The following is a 22,032-nucleotide window of genomic DNA, read 5'->3' as shown; positions in this document are numbered from 1 at the left end:
TTTTTGTCTTTGATTCTGTTTATGTGGTGAATTACTTTTATAGACTTGCATATGTCGATCCAGCCTTGCATCCCCGGGGTGAATCCTACTTGATCATGGTGGATAAGCTTTTTGATGTGCTGTTGCAATCAACTTGCCAGTATTTTATTGAAGATTTTTGCATCTATGTTCATCATGGGTATTGGCCTGATTTTCTTTTCTTGCAGAGTCTCTGTTGGGTTTTGGTATCAGGATGATGTTGGTCTCATAAAATGATTTGGGAAGGATTCCCTCTTTTTGGATTATTTGGAATAGTTTCAGAAGGAATGGTACCAGCTCCTCTTTGTATGTCTGGTAGAATTCGGCTGTGAATCCATCTGGATCTGGGCTTTTTTTGGGTGGTGGGCTTTTAATTGCTGCCTCAACTTCAGACATTTGTTATTGGTCTATTCAAGGGTTTGACTTCTTCCTGGTTTAGGCTTGGGAGGATGCAAGTGTCCAGGAATTTATCCATTTCTTCCAGGTTTACTAGTTTATGTGCATAGAGTTGTTTGTAATAATCTCTGATGGTTTGAATTTCTGTGGAATCTGTGGTGTTATCCCCTTTATCATTTTTTATGACATCTATTTGATTATTTTCTCTTTTCTTTTTTATTAATCTGGGTAGTGGTTTATTTTGTTGATCTTTTCAAAAAACCAGCTCCTGGATTTATTGATTTTTTGAAGGGTTTTTTGTGTCTCTCTCTCCTTCTGCTCTGATCTTAGTTATTTCTTGTCTTCTGCTAGGTTTTGAGTTTTTTTGATCTTGCTCCTCTAGCTCTTTCAATTTTGATGATAGAGTGTCAATTTTAGACCTCTCTTTCCTTCTCATGTGGGCATTTATTGCTATATATTTTCCTCTAGAGACTGCTTTAAATGTATCCCAGAAATTCTGGTATTTTGTGTCTTCGTTCTCGCTGGTTTTGAAGAACATCTTTATTTCTGCCTTCATTTCATTGTTTATCCAGTCAACGTTCAAGAGCCAATTGTTCAGTTTCCATGAAGTTGTGCGGTTCTGAGTTAGTTTCTCATTTCTGAGTTCTAACTTGATGGCACTGTGGTTTGAGAGACTGTTTGTTATGATTTCCGTTCTTTTGTATTTGCTGAGGAGTGATTTACTTCCAGTTATGTGGTCAATTTTAGAGTAAGTGGGATGTGGTGCTGAGAAGAATGTATATTCTGTGGATTTGGGGTGGAGAGTTCTGTAAATGTCTATTAGGTTTGGTTGGTCCAGGCCTGAGTTCAAGTCCTGGATATCCTTGTTAATTTTCTGTTTCGTTGATCTGTCTAATTTTGGCAATGGGGTGTTAAAGTCTCCCACTATTATTGTGTGGGAGTCTAAGTCTCTTTGTAAGTCATTAAGAACTTGCCTTATATACCTGGGTGTGCCTGTATTGGGTGCATATATATTTAGGATCGTTAGCTCTTCTTGTTGCATTGATCCTTTTACCATTATGTAATGTCTTTCTTTGTCTCTTTTGATCTTTGTTGCTTTAAAGTCCATTTTATCAGAGACGAGAATTGCAACTCCTGCTATTTTTTGCTCTCCATTTGCTTGGTAAATCTTCCTCCATCCCTTTGTTTTGAGCCTTTGTTTATCCTTACATGTGAGATGCGTTTCCTGGATACAGCACACCAAAGGGTTTTGGCTTTTTATCCAATTTGCCAGTCTGTGTCTTTTGATTGGGGCATTTAGCCCATTTACATTTAGGGTTAATATTGTTATGTGTGAATATGATACTGCCATTTTGATGCTAGCTGGCTGTTTTGCCCATTAGTTGACACAGTTTCTTCATTGTGTTGATGCTCTTTACCATTTGGTATGTTTTTGGAGTGGCTGGTACTGGTTGTTCCTTTCTATGTTTAGTGCCTGTGTCAGGAGCTCTTGTAAAGCAGGCCTGGTGGTGATGAAATCTCTGAGTACTTGCTTGTTCACAAGGGATTTTATTTTTCCTTCACTTATGAAGCTTAGTTTGGCCGGATATGAAATTCTGGGTTGAAAGTTCTTTTCTTTAAGCATGTTGAACATGGCCCCCACCCTCTTCTGGGTTGTAGGGTTTCTGCTTAGAGATCTGCTGTGATCTCTTTTCTTTATTGAGATTTAATGTCTCTTTTTGCTCTATTGTTAAAAACTCAGAAGTTATTTAAAAGAGGGCTTAACATTGCCAATCTGATAGCCCTTTTTCTCTCTCCACTTATTAATTTTCTAATTTTGGATTACATGTTAGAAATTTTGGCTTTTATATTTTAAATTTTATAAAAATTTCATTAATACCTTAATAAATGGTAAATTTTTATAAATGTTTCATTAGTTTTTGAAAATAATGTATTCTTTATTGGTACAAACTTTTCTGAGGCAAAACTGTTAAATTATGCTTAAAAAAATGAAAACATCTTATTCAAACATCTTATTTTTGATATTTGTTTTTATTTTATTTTATCTGTCAGTTTTTGAGAATGGTCTGATATGGTTTGGCTGTATCCCCACCCAAATCTCATCTTGAATTATATAGTTCCCACAGTCTTCACAATCTTCACATGTGTGGGAGGGACCAGTGGCAGAAAATTTAATCATGGGGGCAGTTACCCTCATGCTGTTCTTGTGATAGCGAGATCTCGTTTTATAAGGGACTTTTCTCCCTTTTTGCTTGGTACTTCTCCGTCTTGCTGCCCCGTGAAGAAGGACTGTTTGCTTCCCCTTTGACCATGATTGTAAGTTTCTTGAGGCCTCCCAAACCATGCTGAACTGTGAGTCAGTTAAACCTCTTTCCTTTATAAATTACCCAGTCTCTGATATGTTTTATTAGTAGTATAAGAATGAACTAATATATGGTCTTTTACAACTTCCCTCTATAATTGAGAATTTGTCAAATTACATTTTCACTTTTAATAGTTTTACTACATTGTTACGTACTTAATGGTTCATGACAGTTTCATGATAATTGGTTATCCTTTCTGATCCATTTTAAATTTCAATTCCATATTGTCAGATATGGCCACACATACTTTTGTTTTAGTGTTTTCCTGGTTTGTCTCTGTTGTTTTAGAATTATTTTTATTTTTAATTAAAAAACTGCATGTAGATTTAGAAAGTCAAATATTCTTAAAAGGATTATAAAAAACCTTCATCCCTTTGCTGCTACTTCCAATGATATCTACTTTCAATTCTTTTAGCTGTTTTTTATAGTATTTACCCCCTGGTTTCTAAAATAATAGGTTGTATGGTTCTTGACTTCTTATTGTCCAAGAAAAAAGAACTCTCTATTCTCAATATAGTTGTATCATAACTTCTGGATAAATGAATTTTCAGTATTTTCTTCACACATAGCTAACAATACAGCTAATATTTATTGTTTATTTACTATATGCCAGAAATATCTTTAAGTGCTTATATTTATTAATTCCATTATCACAACAGAGTAAGTATATTATTATTCATTTATCCATTTTATAAATGAGAAAAGTCTTCAAGTAACTTACATTATGATTATATAAGAAATTTCGCTATTGAGCCAAAGAAAGAATGTGATTACATTTCCTTTCATATTCAACTTCTTAAGTTTCTTATAGTTTATAATGGCATCACTTTAAAGTTTGCATTATTCACTTCATCATTTATTCTTCCTCCAAAGTAAATATAGAACTCCCCTGAATATTATTTTCCTCATGATCAAAGTGTAACACACATCCATTGCTCCTCCCCCCAGAGTCTCTTAGTCTCTTATCCTCCTGCTCTAATCTAGAATGATTGTCCTCCAGGCCTGCACTCCTGCATTGGATTCTTTATACCCTAAATCTTGTATTTTCACCTTTTTTGCTCCTGCATTTTGATGAGCTCATTCTCCAATAGTTTCCTGATAAATGATAAGAAAGAGATGCATTTTTTGAGCTTTTCCATGGATGTATAGTTATTTTAACATATGCCCCTTCTGTTTAGACATAGAATTCTAAATTGAAGGTAACTTTCTAGCAGAGCTTAAAAAGCATTAATTTCTTTTTAGTTTTTAATATTATTTTTGGAAAGCCTACCATTTGATTTGCTAACTTTTTATTAAACTTTATTCCCTCTTTGCAAGCTTTAGAAACCATTTTTATTCTCAATACAGTGACAATGATGATGTATCTTCGTCTTCATATTTTTTTTTTCATTTATTATGGTAGTCCTTTTAAATATAGAGTGTTATATTCTTAAGGTCTGAAAAGCTTTCTTGTGTTATTTCTTAGATAACTTTTTCTCCACCCTCTTTTTTTTTTCCCCTGGAACTCTTAGTCAAACATTCATCAATGTTGTATATTCTTTTGTTTCATTCTACTTTCAGAAGGATTTCACCAATTTTATTTTCCCATCCTTTCGCTAATTTAGAAAACATTTCTGCTATCAAATTTTAATTTTATGAGCTCTTTTGTGATATTTAAGTGCTCCTTATAAAATACAGTCATGTGTCAATTAATAATGGGGATATATTCTTAGAAACGTTGTTGGGCTATTTTGAAAAACCAAATATATTTTATAAATATAAATATATTAAATTTCTAAATGTAGTTTAAAATTTCTACCTTTTCAGAAAACCAATTTGGCTGAGTAGAGTGGCTCATGACTGAGAGCACTCTGAGAGCCTAAGGCCAGAGAATGGCTTGAGGCTAGGAGTTTGAGACCAGCCCAGGCAACATAGTGAGACCTCTGTTTTTACAAAAAAAAAATAAAAAATAAAAAATTAGCTGGTCATGGTGGTGCATGCCTTTAGTCCTAGCTACTCAAGAGTCTGAGGTGGGAAGATCACTTTAGCCCAGGAGTTCAAGGTTACAATGAGTTATGATCACGACACTGCACTCCAGCCTGGGTAGCAGAGCAAGACCCTGTCTCAAAACAAAAACAAAAACAAAACAATAAGTTTGTAATTAAGACAGTGTAAGGTAAATTAAATTTAGTGTTTATAAGTAGAGTTGAATAAATTACTGAAAAATAATGCTTTTATATATTATTTCCTATATTTATAAATAGATTAATAAGGTTGGAAGTTGAGTTTAAAGGCTTCAGGAAATCTAGGTTTTAAGATTTGTGATTTTATTTTTATTTACTTATTTTTGAGACAGAGTCTCATTCTATTGCCCAGGCTGAAATGCAGTGGCATAATCATAGCTCATTGCAGCCTTGATCTCCTGAGCTCATGATCCTCTCACATCAGCCTTCCTAGTAGCTGGGACTACAGGTATGTGCCACAATACCTGGCTGATTTTTGTTGTTGTTTTTTGTAGAGATGAGGTCTCGTCATGTTGCCCAGGCTGGTCTCAAATTTCTGGGATCGAGTGATCCTCTCTCCTTAGCCTGCCAAAGTGCTGGGACTACAGGCATGAGACATTGTACCCAGCATTGTGTGACTTTAATGTTTAACATTTTAAATTAAAATATTAAAAATTTTAATGTAAAATAAATTATTAAAATATTTTCAGTACCCAAAAGCCATCCTAGGATATAAAAACCACTCACATTAACACTCGTTATTTCTCATTTAAACTTGCAACAAATGCCTTGTTTTCAGGCCCACACCTAAGCCTGCCTTCTCAATAAGGGGTTTTGCAGTATGGCTTCTAGAGTTCTGAAGTATGGTTTGGTTTTGCTGGCATCCTTATACGCACTTGGTATTTATCTTTCTCAGTTTTGATAATTCCCAATCTATCCATCTGACAAAGGACTAAGATCCAGAATCTACAAGGAACTTGAAAAAATTTAAAAGAAAAAAACAACCCCATCAAAAAGTGGACAAAGGATCTGAACAGACACTTTTTAAAAGAAGACATTTATGTGGCCAACTAATATATGAAAAAAAGCTCATCATCACTGGTCATTAGAGAAATGCAAATCAAAACCACAATGAGGTACCATTTCATGCCAGTTAGAATGTCGATCATTAAAAAGTCAGGAAACAACAGATGCTGGAGAGGATGTGGAGAAGTAGGAACACTTTTACACTATTGGTGGGAGTGTAAATTAGCTCAACCATTGTGGAAGATAGTGTGGCGATTCCTCAAGGACCTAGAACTAGAAATGCCATTTGACCCAGCAATCCCATTACTGGGTATATACCCAAAGGATTATAAATCGTTCTACTCTTAAGACACATGCACACTTATATTTATTGCAGCACTGTTTACAATAGCAAAGACTTGGAACCAACCCAAATGCCCATCAACAATAGACTGGATAAAGAAAATGTGGCACATATATACAATGGAATACTATGCAGCCATAAAAAGGATGAGTCCATGTCCTTTACAAGGACATGGATGAAGCTGGAAACCATCATTCTCAGCAAACTAACACAGGAGCAAAAAACCAAACACTGCATGTTCTTACTCATAAGTGTGTGTTGAACAATGAGAACACATGGACATAGGGAGGGGACCATCACATACCAGGGCCTGTTGGGGGTGTGGGGGCTAGGGGAGGGATAGCATTAGGAGAAACACCTAATGTAGATGATGTGTGATGGGTGCAGCAAACAACCATGGCACGTGTATACCTATATAACAAACCGGCACATTCTGCATATATATCCCATAACTTAAAGTATAATAATTAAAAAAGTATAACACGTGAGCATATGTATAAGAGCTGTTGACAGTTGTAAACATACAGCTGTCAATGTCATGCCTGCTCAGTTCCCTGAGCCTGTCAAAGAAATACACACGAGTTCCTTTGCAGAATTTGGATCATTGAAGAAATGCCATAAGCTTTAAACATGTAATTATTACTGCCATCTTCGAGAACAAAAACAGGAAAGAAAGTTATGACATCTGTGTCATGTTCTTTTAGCAACAGTAACTTGGCCAACATTTTCCTGAGTGACGTGTGTAGCAAATGCCTCTGGCACCCGTGTCATATCTCCTCAGCCCACCTGTGTTTTTAGCTGTAGCTGTAGTGGACAGCTCCATACAAGTTCACACTCACCTTGTGCTGACAATGCCACACTTCACATATGTGCTGTGTGTCTTTCTGCTTTCTTCACCAGGGCTTCCTTTGATGCCACAAAAGCCTGTACAATCCCCATGCAAGTGAAGCCCAGTGGCGTGGAGGTCTTAATGCCCCCAAGGTCAACCCTCAACCAGTGTGTGACAGAACCCAGTGGATAAATGCTCTAGCCCCCTGTCCTTTGGGTGGACACTTCTTTGGGGGGGGGATGTTATCTAAGCTTTTCAAGAGGTCCAGACCAAATCAAATCCTCGTTTCCTCGTAGTGGTGAACTTGATAATGAACCTTTATTTTTCTTTTTCCTTCTCTCTTCTCTCACTCTCCTGGCTCCCCCATCCCTGCTTCCTGGAACCACTTCCTGAGTAGATCATCTGTACCCAAGACTTTGTCTCAGGCTTTGTTTTTGACAGAACCCAAACTAAGACAATGTCATTAAACATCTAATCAAGAATTTTTATGAAGATTTAAATAAGATTGAAGTGCTTTACAGCTGGCCTTAGCTATAAGTGAGGTGTAGAAAAAAAATGGGAAATATTGGGAATCTCAATGTTTTATTAACCTTCAGCAACATAATCACATATGAAAGCATAACTGCTGAGTAATTCTTCTAGTTCATCAGCATCCTGGGGCCACAGTAGTATAGATGAGAGGAAGAATGAGGAAAATAGCTGTTTATTATTGTGTGGTTTCTATAGGTGCTCCTTTATGTACTACATTTAACCCAGTGAATAACCCTTAAAGATGGACATTAGAACACCCATTTCATTTCACGCAAGTCGGAGATAAAACAACAATATAATTTGCCCAAGGCTGACGTAACCAGTTAATGGCTGATTACAATTACTGGTGATTATAGTTCACTGGTAATAATTTTAAATGAATAGTGTATATAATTCATTTATGTTACATTTAATATTTTTCTTTTAAACTTTATTTTAAAATTTTGTTCAAAGTAATATGTGCACATTGTACAAAATTCTAAGATCCAAGAAGGTATGCAGTGAAAAGCATATCTCTCTCTTCTGCCTTTGCTCTAGGCCTTTTAAGGAAATATTTATCATCAGTTTCTTATATGTTCTTCCAGAGATACGCTGTATGTATATGGGTTATTTTATTATTTTTTATTTTTTTGAGACAGAGACTTGCTCTGATGCCCAGGCTGGAGTGCAGTGGGACTATCTCAGCTCACTGCAACCTTCGCCTCCCGGGTTCAAACAATTATCCTTTCTCAGCCTCCTAAGTAGCTGGGACTACAGGCATGCACTACCATGCCCTGATAATTTTTGTATTTTTAGTAGAGACAGGGTTTCCCTAGGTCGGCCAGGCTGGTCTTGGACTCCTGACCTCAGGTGATCTGCTGTCCTCGGCCTCCCAAAGAGCTGGGATTGCAGGCATGAGCCACTGTGCCAAGCCAGTTATTTGATTTTTATTTTTACATATACCATGCACATCGCTCTTTGCTTTGCTATTTTCACATAAAATATGTTAGAGACCTTTACAATTGATTCATAGAGAACTGACTCATTATTTTTAGCTGTTGTATAATATCCCATTGTATGGATGCATTCTCTATAATCTATAATATATGTTAAATTTTATCATATAAAACCTTAGCACTTTTTTTTTTTTTTGAGACAGAATCTGACTCTGTTGCCCAGGCTACAGTGCAGTGGTGTGATCTTGGCTCACTGCAATCTTTGCCTCTTAGGTTCAAGCAATTCTCCTGCCTTGTCATCCCAAGTAACTGGGACCACAAGTGTGCACCACCATGCCTGCCTAATATTAGTATTTTTAGTAGAGATGTGGTTTTTCCATGCTGGCCAGGCTGGTGTCAAACTCCTGACCTCAGGTGATCTGCCCGTCTAAGTGCTGAGATTCCAGGCGTGAGCCACCGTGCCTGGCCTCTTAACACTTTTTGATACTGGTTGAACCAATTATTTAAAAATTCTTAGTGGCATAAATTGTAACATAAAAAATAAGAAAATGTTTTAAGAAACCAATAATAAGTGGTTCTTTTATCTCTTTTTGCATAGGAAGCTTTGAATTGTATAGAATTTTTTTATACTTAAATTTTTAAAATTATGAACATTAAATGTCAACTATACACTAGGATAGAGATATTAGAAAAATAAATCCCATGTGCAGATTAAGTACATAATAAATATGAAGATTTAGTCATTTTCTCTTTACACATCTTTTTAGAAGTTTTATTTTCTTTGGTTGGTGCATTTTAAATCAAAACTTAATGTCTTTTTCATTCCTAATGTCTTTTTCACTCACTTCAGTGAATATCCAGTTTTGATATCACTGCATGTGGACATCCAGTTCTTCCAATAACATTATTGAAGAGACTTTTTTTCCTGCATATTCTTGGCACCCATGTCAAATGTCATTTTATCATATATATGTAGGCATATTTCTGGGCTATTTTCCACTTTTAGTATGCATTTCTTTGTGGCTATCCATGCGTGTTTGTGATAAGAACACTTAGCATAAGATCTGCCCTCTAAGCAAATTTTTAGCTATGCAATATGGCATATTGTAAAATACAGGTGCTATGCTATACAGTATAACTCTAGAACGTATTCACCTTGCATACCTGAATATTTGTACCCTTTGACCATTACCTCCTCAAATCACCCTTTCCCCAGCCCCTGACAAACACTCTCCTATGCTCTACTCCTATGAGTCTGTTTTAGATTTCTCATGTAAGTGGAATCAGGCAGCATTTGCCATTGTGTCTAGCTTATTTCACTTAACATAGTGTCCTCCTGATTTATCCATATTGTTGCAAATGGCAGGATTTTTTTTCTTTTTTAAAGTTTCCATTTCGCATGCGTGTGTGTGTGTGTGTGTGTGTGTGTGTGTGTATGTGTGTGTGTGTGTGTGTGTATGCCACAATTTATCCATTCATTTGTGGATGGACTTTTAGATTGCTTCCATGTCTTCACTGTTGTGAATAATGCTGCAATGAACATGGCAGTGCAGATATATCTTCAAAATCCTGATTTTAATTTCTTTGGAGATATATCCTGTAATGGGATTGCTGACTCCTATAGGGTAGTTCTATTTTTAATTTTTTGAGGACTCTCCATACTGTTTTCCATAGTGCGTGCACTAATTTACATTCCCACCGACAGTGTACCCTTTCCTCTCCATCTTTGTCAACTCTTGTTATTTCTTGTCTTTTTGATAATAGCCATTCTAATAGGTGTGAGGGGATATCTCATTGTGGCTTTGATTTGCATTTTCATGTTGATTAGTGATATTGAACATTTTTTCATATATCTGTTGGCCATTTGTATGTCTTCTTTAGAGAAATATCTGTTGGGGTCCTTTATTCATTTTTAACTGGGTTATTATTAGTACTATTTTGCTATTGATTTGTAGAAGTTCCTTATGTATTCTAGATATTAGTCATTTATCATTTAAATAGTTTTCAAATATTTTTTGTCATATTCTTTTCATTTCATTGATTGTGTCCTTTGCTGTGCAGAAGCTTTTTTAGTTTGATGCATTCTAACTTGTTTATTATTGCTTTTGGTGTCCTATCCAAGGAGCCATTGCCCAGATCATTGTCGAGAAACTTGTTTCTTGTTTTCTTCTAGGAGTTTTTGATTTCAGGTCTCAGATTTGTCTTTAATCCATTTTTGTGCATGGTGTAAGCTAAGGGCCCAATTTTATTCTTTTGCATCTGGATATCCAGTTCTTCCAATCACATTATTGAAGAGACTATTTTTTCCTGCATGTTCTTGGCACTCATGTCAAATGCCATTTGATCATATATATGTAGGCATATTTCTGGGCTCTCTATTCTGTTCCTTTGATTTATATGTCTGTTTTCATGCCAGTACCACATTGTTTTGATTACCATAGATTTATAATATGTTTTGAAGTAAGGAAATATACCTCCAATTTGGTTCTTCTTGATGAAAATTGCTTTGGCTATTCAGAATCTTTTTTACCCTTTTTAAAAATGTCTGTAAAAAATGCCATTGGTTTTTTGATAGGATTTGCATTGGATCTGTATATCACCTTGGATAGTATGGACCTTTTAACCATATCAATTATTTTAGTTTTAAATTCATTTTAACAATATTAATTCTTCTGACCAAATAAATATTAAGGCTGAATAATATTTAATTATTTTAGTATGTATATTGAAAATGATTATAGACACACACACACACACACACACACACACACACACAGACCCACACAGCCCACAGCTTCTTTATTCATTCTTCCGTTGATGAACTTTTAGATTGCTGTTAGAACACAGGATGTCATTTCATTTATTTCTTAGTTCTTCAATTTCCTTCATCAGCGTTTCACAGATTCTGATGTACAAGTCTTTCAACTTGGTTAAGCTTATTCCTAAATACTTTATTCTTTTTGATGCTATAAATTGGTTTCCTAAATTTTCTTTTTGTATAGTTTGTTGTTAGTGTATAGACATGCAACTGATTTTTGTATGTTGATTTTTGTAACCTGTAACTTGACTGAATTTCTTAGTTCCAACAGATTTTATTGTGGAGCCTTTGAGTTTTATACATATGAGATCATGTCATCTATAAATAGATAATTTAACTATTTTCTGATTTGGATGCTTTTTATTTCTTTTTCTTGCCTAATGGCTCTGGCTAGGACTTCTGGGACTATGTTGAATAGAAATGATAAGACTGGGCATCCTTGCTTTGTTGTGGATCTTAAGGAAAAGCTTTCATGAACTGTGCAGAATCTAATTCTCTTCAATTAAATATCTGTCTCTGTCTCTTTATTCTGCCTTTCTGTCTCTGTCTATCCATCTCTCCCCTTTCTCTAATATTAATCTTTAAAAATTATGCCATGCTCAGTCTCAAAATTCTACCGACTGAATTTAAAAATTGTTGTCAGTGTCAATTTAATTCAATTTCTATTGGTTTAGAGGTTTTTTTCAGAAGCAGGCATCAATTTCAGAAACTTCTTTTTTTCATTAAGATGTCTAAGACAAATATATTGGCTATAGATTTTTTTTTCCAGATAGTATAAGAGAATTTGAAAAGTATACATTAGATAAATCCAAACATTTATTCCTATTCAGAGAGCCCCTCTAAAACTTTTTAGAGCATGCCTACTTCTATGATTGAAGGAATATTTCTAATGAAACTAGTAAACTGTCATTTGCAAAAGTCTAATCTTTCATATTATTTTTTACTTTATTCTGTGTTTTGGACCTATTAACCAATAACCTAGAATAACCTCATTCACTCCAGCTCAATTTATAAAAAGCTGCTCGTTAATGTTTTCCATATACACATCCATACATTTGTGTTTTTAAATTAAACTTTTAATGTTGAGATAATTGTAGGTTCACATGCAGTTTTAAGAAATAATACAAAGAGGCTGGGTGCAGTGGCTCACATCCACAATGGTTGAGCTAATTTACACTCCCACTGACAGTGTAAAAGTGTTCCTGTTTCTCCACATCCTCTCCAGTGTCTGTTGTCTCCTGATTTTTAAATGATCGCCATTCTAACCGGTGTGAGATGGAGATACCCATATTCCTATCGCACAGGTTTCCCTCATGTTGCCATTTTATAGCCACCTCAGCTTCCCCCCAACCCCCACACTCTTTTAACTCTGCAGCCACTAATCTGTGCTCAATTCCTAAAGCTGCAATTTCAAGAATGTTGTATAAATGCAATCATATTATATGTACATACATTACAATTTTTTCCTGTTTTTAAAAACAGACTTCTTCAGGAAGTGGAAATAAACTCATAGATAGTATTTTTAAATCAACATGGCGATACATTGGTATTTTTCAAGCAATCAATTCACCCCAAAGAAGTTCAATCTTTTCATTTATAAAGACTTATTTAAACTTACTGAATTAGATTGGATTCCTTGGGAACTGACTCTGAGGTGGAGCCTTGTGTAAAGAAGTTCTCTTGGGATTTGGTCTGAGTAGTCACCCTGGAAGGAAGTAAGGACGGCAGGATTGGTCAGGACAAACTACCCCACAGAGCACTTGTATCTGAGGCCTCAGCATGTCATACATGAGGAGTTCTGAAACCAGATAGCCTTTCAGAGTTGTCCCAAATTGTGGCAAGGGGGATGGGACTGTATCTTTATTCTAGTTCCTTTGATTCTTCATGTACATTTTAGAACCAGCTTATACGTTTTCACAAAGAATCCTAATGGATTTTGATTTGAATTGCTTTGGATTTGTAAAACTATATGGTAGGAATGGACACATTAAGAATATAAAATTTTCTAATCATTAAACATGGTATATGTGCATTTACTTAGTTCTTTTTTTGTCAGTACTTTGTAGTCTGTAGCATACAGAATTTGTACATATTTTGTTAGGCTTATATCTAAGGATTTCATGTTTTTGTTGATATTATAACAGGTTTTTTTTTTTTAAAGTCAACTTCCCATCGCTCATTGCTAGTACATGCTGCCCTTTGACCTTGCTAAACTGACCTCTTAGTCCTACTAGCTTTTTGGAAGATTCTTTAGAATTTTCTCCTTAAGTATAAAGTAATCATATCATCTGTGGAGAGAGACTGTATAATTTTACTTTTTACTTTTTTTATTGGTGTGGCTTTTATTTCTTTTTCTTCCTTTCTGTTGCTGGCTATATCCTTCATTTCAGTGTTGAATAGAAATAGCGAGAGCAGATATCCCTTTCTTGTTGCTGATCTTAAAGGAAAGCATTTTGTCTTTCATCATTATGTTGGATGTTAGCTATAGGTTTTTTGTAGATGATCTTTATTAAAGTGAGGAATTTGCCTTCTATTTCTAGTTTGCTGAGAGGTTTTATCATGAATGAATGTTGAATTTTACCAATTTTTTTTCTGCATCTGCTGAAATGATTATAACAGTTTCTTCTTTAGTCTTTTGATATGGCAAATTGCACTGTTTGATTTTTCAAGTGTTAAACTAACCTTGCATTCCTGGGATGAATTCTATTTGGTCATACTATATTATTTAAAAAGATATACTGCTAGATTTGATTTGCCAATATTTTGTGAGGATTTTTGTGTCTAAGTTCATGAAAGATAATGGTTTGCTGTAATGCCTTTGTCTGCTTTCAGTATCAGAGTGGTGAGCTGGCCTTAATAATCCAGAAAATGTTCATTTCTCTTCTATTTTATTGAAATAGTTGAGTATAACTGGCATTTTTGAGACTTCTTTTTTCCTTAAAGTTTGAGAGACTTCTTCAGTAAAGCTATCTGTCTTGTAATTTTTTTAATTGGAAAGTTTAAACCACAAATCTATTTTCTTTTTTTAAATTTTATTGCATTTTAGGTTTTGGGGTACATGTGAAGAACATGGAAGATTGTTGCATAGGCACACACGTGGCAGTGTGATCTGCTGCCTTCCTCCCCATCACCCACATCTAGCACTTCTCCCCATGCTATCTTTTCCCAAATCCCCTCCCCCCACTGTCCCTCCCCTATTTTCCCCCAACAGACCCCAGTGTGTAGTGCTCCCCTCCCTGTGTCCATGTGTTATCATTGTTCAACACCTGCCTATGAGTGAGAACATGTGGTGTTTGATTTTCCGCTCTTGTGTCAGTTTGCTGAGAATGATGGTTTCCAGGTTCATCCATGTCCCTACAAAGGACACGAACTCATCATTTTTTATGGCTGCATAATATTCCATGGTGTATATGTGTCACATTTTCCCTGTCCAGTCTATCATCGATGGGCACTTGGGTTGTTCCCAGGTCTTTGCTATTGTAAACAGTGCTGCAATGAACATTTGTGTGCACGTGTCCTTATGGTAGAATGATTTATAATCCTTTGGATATATACCCAGTAATGGGATTGCTGGGTCAAATGGAATTTCTATTTCTAGGTCCTTGAGGAATCGGCACACTGTCTTCCACAATGGTTGAACTAATTTACGCTCCCACCAACAGTGTGAAAGTGTTCCTATTTCTCCACATTCTCTCCAGCATCTGTTGTCTCCAGATTTTTTAATGATCGCCATTCGAACTGGCGTGAGATGGTATCTCAATGTTGTTTTGATTTGCATTTCTCTGATGACCAGTGATGATGAGCATTTTTTCATATGTTTGTTGGCCTCATGTATGTCTTCTTTTGTAAAGTATCTGTTCATATCCTTTGCCCACTTTTGAATGGGCTTGTTTGTTTTTTTTCTTGTAAATCTGTTTTAGTTCTTTGTGAATTCTGGATATCAGCCCTTTGTCAGATGGGTAAACTGCAAAAATTTTTTCCCATTCTGTTGGTTGCCGATTTTCTTTAGTAAGTATAATAATATTCAGATTATTTCTTCTTGAGTAAGCTTTGTTAGTTTGTGTCTGTTAAAGAATTTGTTTATTTAATCTAGTTTATTAAATAAAGCATAAACTTATTTGTAATATTAAATTAAATAAGCATAAACTGTAAAATTAAATAAGCATAAACTTATTTGTAATATTTACTTTTTGCTCTTTTAATGGTGTATGAACTATAGTAATGTACCTCTTTCTGATAATGAGTAGTTTGCATCTTTTCTCATTTTTGTCTTAATCACTTTGGCTGGAAGTTTGCCAATTTTATTGATCTATTTAAAGAACTACCTTTTTGTTTCAGTATTTTAACTTTCTTTCTGTTCTCAACTTCATCGATTGCTGCTCTTATCTTTATTATTTCTTTTCTCCTGCTTGTTTTGGGCTTAATTTGTATTTCTTGTTTTAATTTTTAAGCAGAAGCTTAGATTATTGAGAACATTTTTCTTTTATAATAGAAGCATTTAATGCTATATACTTCTTTTCATGCTTTGTTTTAACTGTATTTCTCTGATTTTTCTTATGTTGTTTTTATTTTCATTTAATTAAAACTATTTTTAAATTACTCTTATGACTTTTTTTAGCCAATACACTATTTAGAAGTGCATTGATTTCTAATATTTGGGAGAATTTTTCAGATGTATTTTTGGTTTTGAATTTTAGTTTAATTTTGTCATTGCCAGAGAACATACCATGATGATCAATCCCATCAAGTTAGGTGTCAACTTGACTGGATTAAAGAATGCCTAGATGGCTGATGAATCTTTGTTCCTGGGTATGTCTGTGAGGGTGTTTCCAGGGAAGATTGACATTTGAGTCAGTGGACTGCGAGAGACAGACCCACCCTCATGGGCACCATCCAATTGGCTGTCAGAACAGCTAGCACAAGCTAACACCTAACTTGACTAGATTGACCATCACATTATATACTTTATTGTAAACTCTCAATTCTTTACTAATATTTTAAATTTAGGCAGTCAATTATCTTGTGGAGCTATTACAAATGAGATAAGTATCTTTTACATTTACTTTTACTTTAATTATTCTGAAGATTTAACTTTATTGTATAGATTCAAATTTCAATCTGATACATATTCTTTATCACTGAATAAATTAAACAAATCCTTCTGTAGTTCATGTGTGCTGGTAATGAATTCTTTCAGCTTTTGTTAGAAAGATATTTTTATGGGGTATAGAATTCTGAGAAGATAGATAAAAATTTTTTTTTCCTTTTCAGCAGTTTAAAGATGTCACTTTATTGTCTTTTGGGTTGTATAGTTATGGCAAATAGTTTGCTACAAGTTATATTTTTTTCTTTAAGTTTGATATGTGTCATTTTTATATAGCTTTCTCTTGCCTTCAAGATTTATCTTTATCTTTGGTTTCTGGAAGTTTGCATATGACATGCTTAGAAGCAAGAGGGTGTGTTTGTGTGCATCTGTGGTTGTTTGCTTTAGTATTCACCTTTTTATATATGTTTTCTGAGCTTCTTTGATCTATGGTTTGTTTGTTTGTTTGTTTTTTGGAAAAATTCTTTGCCATTATCTTTTCTTTTCCAGACAGGGTACTACAGGTGTGCACCACCACACCCAGCTAATATTTTGTATGTTTTTGCAGAAATGGTGTTTTACCATGTTGCCTAGGCTGGTCTCCAACTCCTGAGCTCAAACAATCCACCTGCCTTGGCCTCCCAAAGTGCTTGGATTACAGGTGTGAGCCACCATGGCTGGGCCTGTCATTATCTTTTCAAATATCTCTCTAGGTTGTTCTATTTCTCTTTTTATCCTGACATGTTAGACGCTTTGATATTGTACCACAACTCATGGCTACTCTTCTGTTATATTCACAGTTTCTCCTCTGGATGTTTAAGTTTGGGTAACTTCTATGTGTTTATCTTCAAGTTCACTGATTCTTCCCTTAACTGTGTTGATTCTGTTTGATGAGCCTGTGGAAAACATACTTCATCCTTAATACCAGGATTTTATATTTCTTTGTCTTTTCTTTTAAAATTTGAGACAATGTCTCACTGTGTCACCTGGTATTAAGGTGTACTGAAGTACAGTGGCGGGATCACAGCTCACTGCAGCCCCGACCTCCTGGGCTTAAGTGATTCTTCCACTTCAGCCTCCTGAGTAGCTGGGACTACAGACAGGTATGTGCCACCACGCCTGGCTAATTTTTGTAGAGACAGGGTTTTGCCATGTTAACCAGGCTGCTCTCGAACTCCTAGGCTGAAGCAATTCACCCACCTTAGCCTCCCAATGTTCTGGGACTAGAGGTATGAGCCACAGTGCCCAGTCCAGGTTTTTAATATTTCTAATATTTCAATTTTTCACCTTTTTTTTTTTGTAGCTTCTAACTCTTGTTTAAATTAGACATGTGCATGTTGTTGGCCTTTTCAATGAGGCTTTTAACATGTTAATCATGGTCTGATGGTTTCAACATCTGGTCTGGCTTAGTTGATTGCTTTGTGTCTTGGCAGTGTTTTATTTATTTATTTTTTCATTCCTCCCCCAACTTTTTTTAGTGTGTTTTGAAATTTTTGATTGAATGTTGGACATCCTCACTAGAACAGCAAAGATTGGCATAAACATTATATATGCCTGGAAATTGGCATACCTCTTCTAATTCTAGGTCATTTGTGTGTGTGGGGGGGCAGGGATATGGGTAGGGGAAGTTGAATTAATATAATCAGCAGTTTAGCTGAGTTTAGGTTTGATTGTCTCTACAGTTAACTTCAGTTAAATTTTGGCCTAAAATTTTTTAGGATTACCTTATGCTTAGGGTGGGACCTAAATTATGCAAGGATTTTGCCAGTGTTCATGCTCTACTCTCAGCTTTTGGCTTTTCCTGTGCACTTGTGCCTCATAGGTGGTTTCTCTCTGTGCTTATGTCCTTCCTTAGTGGTGATACATTGTTTTTGCATGTTACCTGGGGCTTGCTCACTTGGTGGTAGGAGTTGGGAGTTCTCTATTGTCCTGATTCATTCTTAGTCTTAGGCAGGCCCTGTGTTCCTGAGTCCTGGAGATGGAATTTTCTCTGTGATCTTGCCCCTTTTTCCCATCACAGGTGAACTCTGCCTTGTTATGTGGCAAGTCTTATGCAGAGGAGAGTTTCTTTCCCCTTGCCCGGTGACAAGAGATCTCTAAAGATCTGGGCCAAGGATATTTCCTACATCTTTCCCAAAGGTAGTGGTTTCTTCTTCATTGGTTTATTTGTTTGTTTTTCACCCTTCCTTTAGCTACAGTGGGTCTATACATGTGTCATCAGCGTCTTACCCCAGCTGCTTAGATTTAAGCCAGGCTAGAGCAGGGCTTTGTGCCTTTCGTTCAGCGGCACAGTTCCTCTCCTCTTAATCTATACCACTGAAGGAAACTTTCTCTGTTCTCCTGCCCTGGCCCTAACCTGGCTTGTGCACATAATGAAGGCTGAAGGCAGAGCCTGTGAGAGTGTGTGAAAGAGTTCACACACTGAAGTTCTCAGGGATTCTACGCACTCACACTAGTGTATGCTTAGGCTTACAATTCATTAAAAATTTTGGTTGAATTCTTCTCATCTTCTTGTATCTTATTTTCCTCTTGTGTTTTGCCACAGATAAGCCAACATTTGTGTTTTTATCTTTTTAGAAAGGCCTTTTACTTTTCAGGCTACTTGGTTGCTCTGTGATTTTACCTCTTTGATCGGTTCAAAAAAAGTTATGATTTTTTGCTTTATCTTAACTTTTATTTTTGTTCAGGTGGGAGTGACCCTTTTTCCAGGTTTTTATACCTTAGATAAAAGCAGAACCCCCTCAGTTGCATATTTAAGAGGCTATTTATTACACTGTTCTACAAGGTCAGTGCTTCTGGTTAGTGTTGTATATGATCGATTTGGTGGACCCATGTGACTACTGTCATATCTTTGCTGTAAAGTAGGTCCCTTGGTTTGATGCAATGTGTTGTGGTATCTCATGTTGTTGAATCAAGGACTCTCTAAGTTTTTGGGCAATACTACTGGCTTAGGGTATAGGGGCAAGAAAGATAACCTCCTATTCTGATCCCAGTGTTGATCCCATGTAAGATCAATCTCCACTTCTTCAAGAATAGAAAGATACTTACGCAGTCATCTTGCCACAAATGGGATATTTGGTCTCAAGATATGGTGCCATATTGGGGACCATATTTGTCAGGGTTTTCCAGTGGGACAGAACTAATAGAATATATGTATATGTGAAAAGAAGTTTATTAAGGCTAATTGACTCACACAGTCACAGGGTGAAGTCCCATGGTAGGCTGTCTGCAAGGTGAGGAGCAAGGAAGCCAGTAGTGGCTCAGTCCAAGTCCCATAACCTCAAAAGAAGGGAAGCTGACAATGGCAGCCTTCAGTCTGTGGTTGAAAGCCAAGAGTCCCTGGAAGGTGGCTGGTGTAGGTCCAAGAGTTCAAAAGTCAAAGAACTTAGAGTCTGATGTTTAAGGGCAGGAAGCATCCAGCATGGGAGAAAGATGAAGGCTGGAAGATTCAGCAGGTCTGCTCATTCCACCTTCTTCTGCCTGCTTTTTCTAGCCAGACTGGCAGCTGATTGGATGGTGCCCACTCAGATTGCAAGTGAGTCTGCCTCTCCCAGTCCACTGACTCAAATGTTAATCTCCTCTGGCAACACCCTCACAGACACACCCAGAAAGGATACTTTGCATCCTTCAATCCAATCAAGTTGACACTTAATATTAACCATCACAGGGGCTTAGCATTGATCTCAGTAGCTGCAAGTTTGGACATTCAGAATGGCAGTAACTAGAACAGCCTTGGTAAGTGGAAGCCTATGCTGCTGGACCAATGCATAGCTTCCATCCCTGCTGTCACAACTACTTCATTACTCAACTATGATAACACTGGTATGGGAAATGACAGAGGGTGGATGACATCAGTTTGCCAAATTATACTATATAGTTTGTTACTTAGTATCTCTTCTGTGATAAATGCTCTCTAGTGACAATAAACATGTGATATAAATATCTTTACACTGTGGCCCCTCTCATGTTTCCAGATACATGCTGTTTCCTTAGAGTTCCTTGTTTTTAATTCTCTGATCTACCCTCCCCACCCTCACCCCTGGTCCTTGAAAAACCAGCCAGGCCATCCTCTACTGCCCATGTGTCTATGTATGTTCTTATCCTGGGCTTTTACTCTTTTTACATGAAGTGGATGACAAAATACACTGCCTGGAGCTCTGTCCACTGGGAGGATTTTACCTCATTGCTTTCTTTCATGATTCCTCCTGAGTGGTGTGGTAGTGCTGCAGTCCGCTTTCGGCGTTTACCCTTATACTGAGCTAACTCATCTATAAACCAAGCTTGGCACTTTCCCCCCTCTGTCGACTAGTCATAAGTGACCCCTTTCCACCCAGCAGTAGTTAAGAACTGACAGTGACATCAGTGTTATAGTGGTAGACAATAGGGAGGGTATGGCTTACCTATTTATGCAGCTTACATATGTCCTCTGGTCCTGCTCATGCCCAGTCTTGAATGTGCAACTTTTGTCTTAGTCAGCTTGGGCTGCCTTATTTAAATAACCATAATAAAAAAATCCAACAACCCAGAAACCAAATTCACATAAGCCTAGTGTGCTGAAGTCTATTCATTATTATCTGGTCTTTTCTATCCAACAGAGAGATTATAGTCACCACCACTGCTAAAACTATCCCTTATTGTATAATATAATGATAATAACAACCATTTATTGAATGTTTGTGGTGCTAAGTGCTTTATAAAACATTAGTTCCTTATATACCCTTGTGTGCCTGTGAAGGAGTGATGACAAGAAAATGTGACCCTTGTCACAGCTGCCACCTTCCTGATTCTCTACTTGTTACAATGATGTTGACTACCATCATTCAAACAATTTCATCACTCTTATTTGTGGATTGCTGTCAGAGGCTCTGGAACACAACTGTGAAGTCCTAAAATATAGTATACCTTCATTCTTTGCAAGAGGATTTCGTGTTTTGAAAACAAACTCATCCAGGGCCCAATTTGATGACAAATTTGGGAAGATATTAAAAATGGGTAATGTAATTTTAGTTCTTTAAAATAAGATAGTTGGCTTTTTGACTATTAAGCAGTAGTAGTCTTAATTTTGTTGGAAGTTTGTAAACCAACTCTAAAGCAATTCTCAAAAAGTACTTCCAAAATACAGCCAAAGCAATGACAGCATCGTTAGAATGAGAGTGACCTCTTAAGGTAAGTACCTAAAGATTGACACTCATTTGAATTATATTGTATTCATTAAATTTTTTCTACTTTGTACACAGGCAGAAAAATGGAGAGGAAGTGTTATATTGATTTTTAAATGGAAAAGTATGTTTCCTTAAATTAAAGAACAACTTTACTCATTTCCTACTCTTAAGTCAAATTTGCTTTGCTCAGTCTATTTTGTAATATAAGAGTCTGATAGGCTTTTTCCATATACTTTGGAATCCTGAATTATGTTACCAGTCCTTAGCAAATGGAATCTATATTCTGAGTTTCCATAATACATTTCTTCATTTTAAATGGATATATTATTATCCAGATACTGATAACAAATAGGAAAACAAGCTTCATATTAAATTATTTTAAATTTACAAAACTTAATTGTTAAATTACATATTGAAAAAATTTTATAAGTTGAGCATCACATTTTGGTGCCTTTTAACATTTCCCATAAATAAGTCTTTCACCTTTATTTTTATGTATTTTGTCTCTGGTAGTAGTAGGTGAATACGTTTTATTCTAACATTTGA

This window comes from Cebus imitator, unplaced genomic scaffold (assembly GCF_001604975.1).
Source record: "Cebus imitator isolate Cc_AM_T3 unplaced genomic scaffold, Cebus_imitator-1.0 Scaffold166, whole genome shotgun sequence".
Taxonomy (NCBI): Eukaryota; Metazoa; Chordata; class Mammalia; order Primates; family Cebidae; genus Cebus; species Cebus imitator.
This window is presented reverse-complemented; position numbering follows the sequence as displayed.